This window comes from Gasterosteus aculeatus, chromosome Y, assembly GCF_964276395.1.
Source record: "Gasterosteus aculeatus chromosome Y, fGasAcu3.hap1.1, whole genome shotgun sequence".
NCBI lineage: Eukaryota > Metazoa > Chordata > Actinopteri > Perciformes > Gasterosteidae > Gasterosteus > Gasterosteus aculeatus.
In genome coordinates, this window is record NC_135709.1 from 14,163,680 (window position 1) to 14,173,362 (window position 9,683).

Sequence of the window (9,683 nt, forward strand, 5' to 3'; positions counted from 1 at the left end):
CACTTGCTTCTGTGAAGTCGCAGGCCAGCATCTTTCAGTCGCCTAAGTACCTCATCCAGCATACTCAGATGTTCGGCTTCATCTCTCCCAGTCAGAATAATGTCGTCCAAGTACACCGCTACTCTTGGAAGACCTTGTAACAGGTTTTCCATTGTTCTCTGGAAAATGGCGGGCGCTGACGAAACTCCGAACGGGAGCCTATTGTAGGTGAACAGGCCTCGGTGTGTGTTTATTGTCAAGTATTTCTTTGAGGTATCATCCATTACAATCTGTTGATATGCGTGGCTTAAATCAAGCTTGGAGAACTGTTTCCCTCCTGACAGAGTATTAAACAGATCTTCTACCCGGGGAATAGGGTATTGCTCTAGTGAGGAGGCACTGTTAACTGTTAGTTTGTAATCTCCGCATATTCTGACCGAACCATTTGGTTTCAAGACAGGAACTATGGGTGCAGCCCACTCAGCGTATTTAACGGGAGTTATGATGTCCTCCTTCAGCAGCCTGTCGATCTCCTCTTCTACCTTTGCTCTCATGGCGTAAGGAACTGAGCGGGGCCGATAGAATTTAGGATGGGCTTCAGCAGACACTCGAATGGTTGCTTTCATGCCTTTCAACATGCCTAACTCCTGCTTGAATACATCCTCATTCCTCACGAGCACGTCCTGTAGACTCTGTGCCTCTGTTCTCACATTTTTTATTTCTTCCCACTTCAGCTTTAGAGCCTCTAGCCATCCTCTTCCTAACAAGCTAGGTCCTGTACCTCTAACCACCACTAAGGGCAATGTCTTCACCTGCCGCTCATAGTTTACTTCAACTTCGGCTACCCCCACTACTTTGATTTTCTCCCCTGTGTATGACTTAAGTAGAAGATTTGTTTGTTTTATTTGAGGACGTTGCTTCTCGTTCCACATCTCCTTGAACTTCATCTCATTCATTATGCTTACACTACAGCCTGTATCAATTTCAAAGTGTAGTGTCTTCTTGTTCACTTCCATAGTCACTTCGAACGGTTTTATTCTCTGAATTGATGTCTCCGTTTTTATGCAGGCTAATGTGAATGCTTCCTCTTCAGATCTGCCACCATCCTGCCTTTCACAGTCTACGTTATGTGATCGATGTGGACGTGAACGCCACTCAGCTCTGCATGCATTCTTTCCAATGGGTCTTGCGCCTCCTTTATTTTTATTCCGGCAAGCCTTAGCTATGTGCCCTATTTTCCCACAACAGTGACACTTTGCCTCCTTAAATTTGCACTCCGCTGCGCTGTGTTGTTTCCCCTGACATCTATAGCATTCTTTATCTCTCTTTCTCCAATCTCCCTCCTTTTTCAACGATCCCTCCGTCTTCATGCTGTTGCATGCTAACGGTGCCTTGTGTAGGTCTTGAACATTTTTACTAGCAGCTTCTGCAGCTACTGCAATTTTGAATGCTTTCTCAAAAGTCAAGTCTGTTTCGGATAGCAAGCGTCTTTGAATCCTGTCATCATTAATACCGCACACAAGCCGGTCTCTCAACATCTGTTCCAATGTAGTACCGTAGTTACAATCATGTGCTAATCGTCTCAACTCCGCTACGTAAGCACTGACCGTCTCCGTGGATTGGCGGGAGCGCGAGTCAAATTTATATCTCTGCACGATTTCGCTCGGTTTGGGGTTGAAGTGCTCTTTCATTAAAGTTTTTAACTCACTGTATGTTTTCGAGCTGGGCTTATCTGGACTCACCAGGTTCCTTATGAGCTTGTACGTGGCTGGTCCCACCACGCTGATGAGGATCGCTCTCTGTTTGTCTCCGTCATCAATTCCGTTAGCTTCAAAAAACTGCTCAAGTATCTCACAATACTCTTCCCATGTCTGCTCCTTCACGTCAAAGGCAGAAAGGGTGCCTATCACCGTAGTCATCCTTGCGTTTTTTTTTCTATGAATCCTCCGGTCCACTGTTAGCCTCTCGAATTCTTTGCTAGCAACTTCGGTCCACCGTCAGCCCGCGGAATCCATCCAGTAGCATCCGTCTTCAAACCGGCACTCCTTCAATCATCCCATCCTCGTCGCCAATATGTGTTAACTTCAGTATTTAAAATACTAAACCACTCTTGATAATCATAGTTATCATTTATTTAGTGCACCGTGACAGGACATTTACACAGCGGGTTATTCTTCTTCTGAACAGTATCCAACAACTGACATGCCTAATGACCGTGAAGGTCAACTAACCCTCTTGTGGTGTGGAGTGGTAATGCAGATAAATATCACAACCGAAATATCAGGATACCACACAACGTCACATATCACAGCATCAATCGGAATAAGAGGGTGCGTAATAATAGCAACAAGCCAGTTTGTTCCGACCAGTAACCCTTCTGCCTGTATTTCTGCATCGACGTGCTCTGCCGGCCATGACGGTGGGCGCGAGGAGGTGTGTGATTTAGTGCAGTTGGTCCTAACGACCTCTCTGTCCTTGCGACGAGGACACGCAGCCTCGGGGCGCTGGCATGGACGATGTGCCTTGGACTGCCTGGCACCTCGCCTGGCACCACGCGTGGCAACACGTCCTCAGTCTGCATCGCTTCTGACGGATTGGCCTGTCTCTGGTGCCACCTTCATGAAATCACTTTTTGATTTGTTGTCATGTTTTTCTCCTTTTTTTTTTAGCCTTCCTTCTTGGGTTTTTCACAGGTAAGAACACCCTCTGGTCAGGTATTACAAGAGTGATTAAACTAACCTTCAATAAATCAGCATAATAGAGCATTACCTTAGAGTGTGTGTGTGTGTGTGTGTGTGTGTGTGTGAGAGCGTGTGTGTGCGTGCCCGGCGGTCTGAAGGTGTGCAATCAGGAGGTCAACATCAAATGTCCGTCCATGACTACAGTATGAAGCCCCGATGCCCCTTGGCTGATGCTGCTCTTTCCAATGTGCCATTTCACAGGAAACACATCGATAAGGCGTGATTACAAGGCTGACAAAATTAATCGGCGCTGTCATTTCATAGAGCTCCACTTTCAGATCAAGTTACATTAGTGTAAAGCCACTGAATGATTTGGAGAGGAATCTAAATCTATTTGACTTCCTTTCTGTTTGCCAAAGGCGTATTATCATCAAGAACCATTCGTTCTCAGACACAAATGACATTTATGAGTGCATTTTAATCTAGGTTACTGAACAAATCACACTATAACTGAGGAGTTGGTTTGCCTCGCTTAGTGTAGGAAATGACTTACATGCTAAGTAGGGCACTACGTGTAGGACTTTTCCAGTGTGGGTGTACACAGACTAATGCAAATAGATCATTTTCCCTTAAGTAGTGGTGGAGGAGAAATGTTAGCTACATTGATATAGAATAATATATATATTTAAACTTTATAAGTCAAAGTACATAAATATTTTTAGATGCAGATTTTAGATCTTTGAACTGCAATGAAAGGTGTTGCTGTTACGTGGTGAAATGAAAGATACAAGGGAAGTATGAAGTTACATTAAATTGGATTCAAGTCCAAGTACCTTGACATTAAACACTGCTCTTGAGTTAATGTACTATTCATCCATAATCCTGTAATAGAAAATATCTCCCCATTTTCAACGCCGAAACTCGTAAAACTCTTTTCCTGACAGAGAAACACGCAAGATCTCAGACAACTCATTCGTTCTCTCAGTGTCCTTCAAGAGCAAATCTTGACAGCTCCGTCCAGAGGAGGAAGGCAAACTCAGGACATCTGCTTCTCTGCTTCACGGAGACATGGCAGGGATTTTGACACAGGGTGTCAGGGTAATTTGACAAGACAAGCCTCGTGTTTTATTCGAGCTTTCAAAAAATGTGCCACCGTCGCTCTGGCTCGTGTCTTCTGTACATCATTCTGTCTTCTCCTTGACTGTTATGCATTGCGTAGGTGTCGTGGAATGTCCTGTAAACCCGACGAAAGAGGGAGCGAAGGAAAGAGAAGGACAGAGAGGGAGAGAGAGAGAGAGAGAGAGAGAGAGAGAGAGAGGGGGGGGATAGAGGAGTCAGACCCGTGACCCCTTCGGCCGTGCGATGTGTCTAGAGCTGGCAGGGGACGCAATTGAGAGTGACACTCCTGGTTGGAGCTGCCAAACTGCCACTTCCTGGCCTCTTTATTCACACATAGCGGGAGTTTAAGTTGGACGTTAAGAGGAACGGAGAACAGACATGTGTCTCCTTGTACCGCATCGCTTCTGACTGTCATTATTGTGGTTCACGACCACTCCGTCAACGTCCCAGTCCAACAAACCATCTGCAGAACAAAGAAGGGGAAAAGGGGCAGAAGGGAAATGAAAGCAGTGTAATGGGTCAAGACATGAGTTTGTGTGTGTTCTTTTCTTGTAATTGACTGAAACATAAAACTTTTCTTGTCATCATTGCTCCTGTCTTTTTTATCAACTTTTTATGCCCCCCCTGGAGTATCATTCAATTTGGGAGTCCTCAGTGGTTCGGCGCGATCAAATTACCTTTGAATTGGAGAAATTGGACTCATAATTTTGATGTTTTTTGCTGAATAACCCTTTAACTTTGTTAGGATCAAGTTTGTCACTCGCCGTCTTCTTCTCTCCCCTTTAATGGCTTTGTTTCCCTCCTTCCCACACCGCTAATAATGCTTTTGCCTGAGATGGGTCGCTTTCACCAGTACAAATAAGATTCAAAGTCATGTGTCCAGCTCCAGGTTTTCATTGAATTTTGTCCCCTTAGGTCAAGTGTGTTTTATTTCTCTGATATTCTTGTCTTTCTTGCCTTTGTCTTACCCGCATATCCATCTTTGTTTCTGCTCTTTTCTCTATCTTTTTTTTTTTCTTTTCGATTTCGCTCCGCACAGGCACAAACTCATTCACACGCACACATTATCCTCGGGCTATTACCAGGATAAGTCAATTTGATCCATCCAAGGCAGTGGATGTTATTTTATTCATATATATTTTCAAGCCTAGTGACTTGATTAAAGGCTACTGCTTCAATCTATCCTGAATGGATGAATGAACCCACTGATGAAACACGGAGGAGGAATAAATTAAGGCCACACAGCCTGAAATGACTACAGCCAATCAGCCTGTCATTTTCAAACATGTTCTCAAATTCTGTGTTTTATATGCAATTGAATACAGCTTGGTGATTCCAGAGCTTCTGGCACAATGTTTTCTATTCATCTGTGAGTGAAGAGACAGAAAACTGCCTGCCCGCCTCCCAATAACAAGAGGATGGCTGTTGAGGCTTCCAGCTTCGGGGGGGGGGGGGAGATGTTACATTCAGTGGAGTAATGGAGCAGAGAAAGTTGGAGACGAGACAAAAATGTGTCTATTCATGCCAACTGGTGTCCTGACCCTCCTCCGGGCTGCCATTCCCTTCTGTCGGGAGAGGGAATTAAAGGGCCATTCCCCAGACATGAAGGCTTCCACTTCCATCCACCCAGTTCTACTATCACTCATTTTAGGTCACGCCCTGATACCTAGTAGGTGCTGGAAGAGGAAACAGTCCCATCGAGGTTCATTCAGGAAAAAGAGAAGCGCGTTCTGTCCCTTTAAGTTGAATATGGAGACGCACACAGCCAACTAGCCTTCCAGCGCAGAGGGGAAGGTCATATTGAATTCAGAGTGAGAGCGGTGACTGATGGCTTCAGATGGACTCTGGTGTCTGCTGCTGCACCTCAAAGACCAGCTGACTGTGAACAGGCCCGAGCCGGGCCGGGACTAGACCAAGGACAGCCAGGGGCTGAACGTCAGTCGAGTGCATTCAGACCGCCGTTAACGGGACGACATCTGGACAAGGGCCTGTTCTTTCTCTCCTGAGACATCAACACAAAAGTCTCGGCCATCAACAAGCTGTTTTGGAAGATGCCGAACATCAGCAGTCATTCAGCTTTCACAAATTTCCAGCCGAAGACGTACAGTAGCATTCCTTTTTAACAACGGCTGTCTCAGGAAAGGGCAGACAAGGTTGTTGTTTTTTAAGTATTAAAAAGTTGGACAATATCCCCAGGTGCTCAAAATCTGTGACGAGACGTTTAGCAAATCCACTGTATATGTAGGAGTTGACCATTTAAGACTAATCTTTGAGCTCTCTTAAAGCGCTCAAGCAGCAACAGATTCTACAATTCAAGGATCGCCCCCTTTAGGTTGTGGTGGAGCCTCCTCCTTGCATCAACAAGCAGTGTTGTGTGGGGGAATCAATAGACTTTTTGTGAGTAACAAAGTCAGCTAGTAGTCAAACAGAAGATGCATGATACAACCGATTTGTACTTGTATTATAAAGACTTACTGTACATCAGCTGTGTTGCTGTGCTTTGCATGAACTAATGCCGGGCTATCTTTCCTGGGCAACATGCCATCTAACTTGCATGCTCTTCACGTGCGCACAGGCAGTCTGTTCATATACGAGCGTGAGGCTGTTTTCGTTTCACTTCTGCGCAAACTTGAAAATATTGTGATAGTTAACACAGGAAGACGGTCTCCTAGTTTTATTAAATGACAGACGACGCAGGTAATGTACACATGATGCTGTGATCCAATGCAAGTGTGAAGTGAGACTCCCCTGGTGGTTGGTCACTAGAAATGAACCAAGACGCCTCAATCTGAAATCTACTGCTGGGAGTCAGGAGACCAAGTGCAGCAGGTACTGTGAGCCCCTGCAAGTTTGCTTTCTGCGTTGACCTCCAACCAGGCTGTACAATAATCAAGCATTATGCTTGAATGAAGTTGAGCATTTCAAGAAAGTCTGTATTTGACAAATATTAAGTTAGAAGTGAAAAATCAGACGAGAGGATTCTGAAGTAGATAGTAATAAATGCTTAAATCAAACGTAGACATCAAGTAGTGAACACAGAAACAAGAAGCGGAAGTGAAAGGACACCACAAAGATTTGAATCCCAAAAGGGTGACTTAGACCCCCAGCACCAGCCTGTGACGACATCCTGTGGTCTTCCTAATGCTTTCTGTTTTACGTATCCCACAGCTGTAGAGCAGAGAGACCCGTGCTCGTGCACGTCTGTGACAGCAGCAGAATCCAAATTCATCCCCTCCTGCCTTCGAAAGCCTCCTGCAGCCCTCCACCCCTTTCCTCCCTCCTCACATCAGAGCTGTATCGTTTTGCAAACCTCTGCGGTGATGTTGTCAGGATTCTTTCTGTGAAGTGGCCCCAGCCATAAAATAACAGTGACGTGAGTGATTGATCCAGCAATGAAGATGGAAACACTCCTCTGCATCAATATGAAGGCAGCCTGCGGGACTGTAGCCCTTTCAGACAGCTCTCTGTTTCTCCTCAGAGGAAAAATCCATACACAATTGATGGCAGTTCAAAGAGAGGCTTTATTGTGGGATATCAAATAAAACATCAGGGAACACAGAGAACGGGAGCGAGAGAGATAGAATGAAAGAGTGCATATGAGTGAGTGAGAGAGTGGGGGTGTGAAAGAGGGGGAGACGGGGAAGAGCGATCTGCATTTTGCTTTATCTCCTTTTTGCACCTGAATGGTAATGAAATGGCTCAGATGAAATGGAAAGACTTCATCGTTTCCGGAGGACTTGCAAACAGCAAGTGGATGTCAACGGTATCTATGGCACAATTACGCTATGTGATCTTCCACAAAGAGGGTATGCAGATACAGAGAGCAGGTGATTGTCTGCGACTAAAGGCAGCCGAGATAGGCCGGTAAAGGTGTTAAGTATTTATAGGGTTATTTCAGGGTATAACAGTGTAAGGAAGAGGGAGAGATATCACTTGTTTCCTGTCGGTTCTCTGCAGCCTGGCCTCCGGCAAACCCCGTTATGATTTCATCAGCACTGCTTCTAATCCACTTACTTAATGAAATACATAATTAACACATCTTAATTGTGGTAGGAACAGTTTCGACTGAAATCATTTCCTGTTGCCACTGTTGCTGTAACTGAGTGTGTTCTGCACATCCAATCAAACCCGTTTGGGGTTTTCTCCTTCTCAAGGTTTTGTTTGTCGTTGTTTATGTCTGATTGTTTTTGAGTTTGTACGTACTCACGGCCGTCTCCCTTCAGTGATCATATTTTGATTTATTTTTATATTATGTGATGTACAGTTGCAAGGATGGAAAAAGTATTTCTTTCTACATCTATTGTCTCCTTTTTTTCAGAAAAGACTGATGAGACTTTGACAGCATTTTGCGATTAGGCAATTTAATGCCGCAGATACAATCTTTTTTAATCACACTCAATAGTCCAGATGCAAAATTATTGGGTCATAAATCGCTGGGTTTCATTCACACAGTGGCTAATGTTCCCTTGGTTTCTTTTCCATTGTGACTCTTCCTCTCGCGCTCTGTCTCTCTTTTGCTCTTTGGTAGTGATTGATCGGCGTGTCAGGTATGATGGGGCATCATGGTGTTAGAGCGGGTTTGCAGCTCAGTCATGTGACCGCAGCAGATGGCGCAGCAGAGTATTAGAGTGGGTTCACCTGCTGTTTGCTCTCCTGCTTCCTGCTTTACTGCTATGAAATACCACCAAGGGAGAGCAAAGGAGGGGAGGAAGGAGCAAGGGAGAGAGGGAGGGGGAGCTGAAGTTGCAAGACAGACAGGGAGAAGAGCGGGTTTATTAAAGAAAGAGAAAGAGAGGGAAGAAACGGGAGGGACGACTGAAGACAAGATGACACAAACAGAGGATGAGGAAGGGATGTGTGATCCCGCAAATTGAGAGGTTGAAAAACAAGTAGCACTAAATATGTGCTGTATTCAGTCACCGATCTCTTGCTCTTAATCATAGCGTTGTTCCCTCTCTCCCTCTCTCTCAAATCATAAGGTCATAATGACGGGATGTGGTCTTGGATCCATTAAACACCCGTTCCCGACCAGCGGATGAGTACTGATGGAGGGGCTTAAGAGACACGCACAAGTAACTGTGACTGATCACAGAGTCTGGTGACTCCGAGGGACATCCTCTTTGTAATTCCCTTAGTGTGGCATAATATAATTTATCCCACAAATAGACATTTGACCCTGGAGTGCCCTGTCACTCAGAGTTCAGGACTCTGGAAGTGCACCTGAAGGATAGGAGACACACTCATAATTACACACAATGTGGTTATAGCACACGCATTAATGAGCATTGGGTTCTACGCACATGCCTGTGCTGGACACAAATGGTTCTACAATCAGCATGTGCACACAGATGCAGATAAGAGACACCATTCACACATTCACACACACGTGTTAATCAGGAATCAGGAACATGTGTTACCAAAATATGTCAGACATACAAGGAATTTTACTTGGCGGTTGGTGCGTGACAGTAGACAGTACAATGGACAACATAGTGCAAGATCAACATTTAAATTTAAATTAAAAGTTTAAAATAAAAAGTTTAAAAAGTGCACCAGCAAGTGAAAGTGACAAGTGTTTGTACATGTGGAGTGTGAAGGGAGTGACCGGTGGGATGTCAGAGTCAGTCAGTGGGGGACCGGACTCTGTTGATGAGCAATTGTTCGTGTGGCGGGAGGTCTTACTCCTGATGACCTCAACCTCCTGCTAGTCGGAAGGGACACAAACCAGGTTTCGTCAGGGGTGAGAGGGGTCGGCTACAATCTTTTTATCTTTTTATAACAAGTCCTGGAGAGACGGCAGATTGCAGCCGATCACCCTCTCTGCCCTTGGCTGTGGCTGCGGCGTCCCAGGCGGTGATGGAGGAGCAAAAGATGGACTCGATGATGAACGTGTAGAAGTGCACC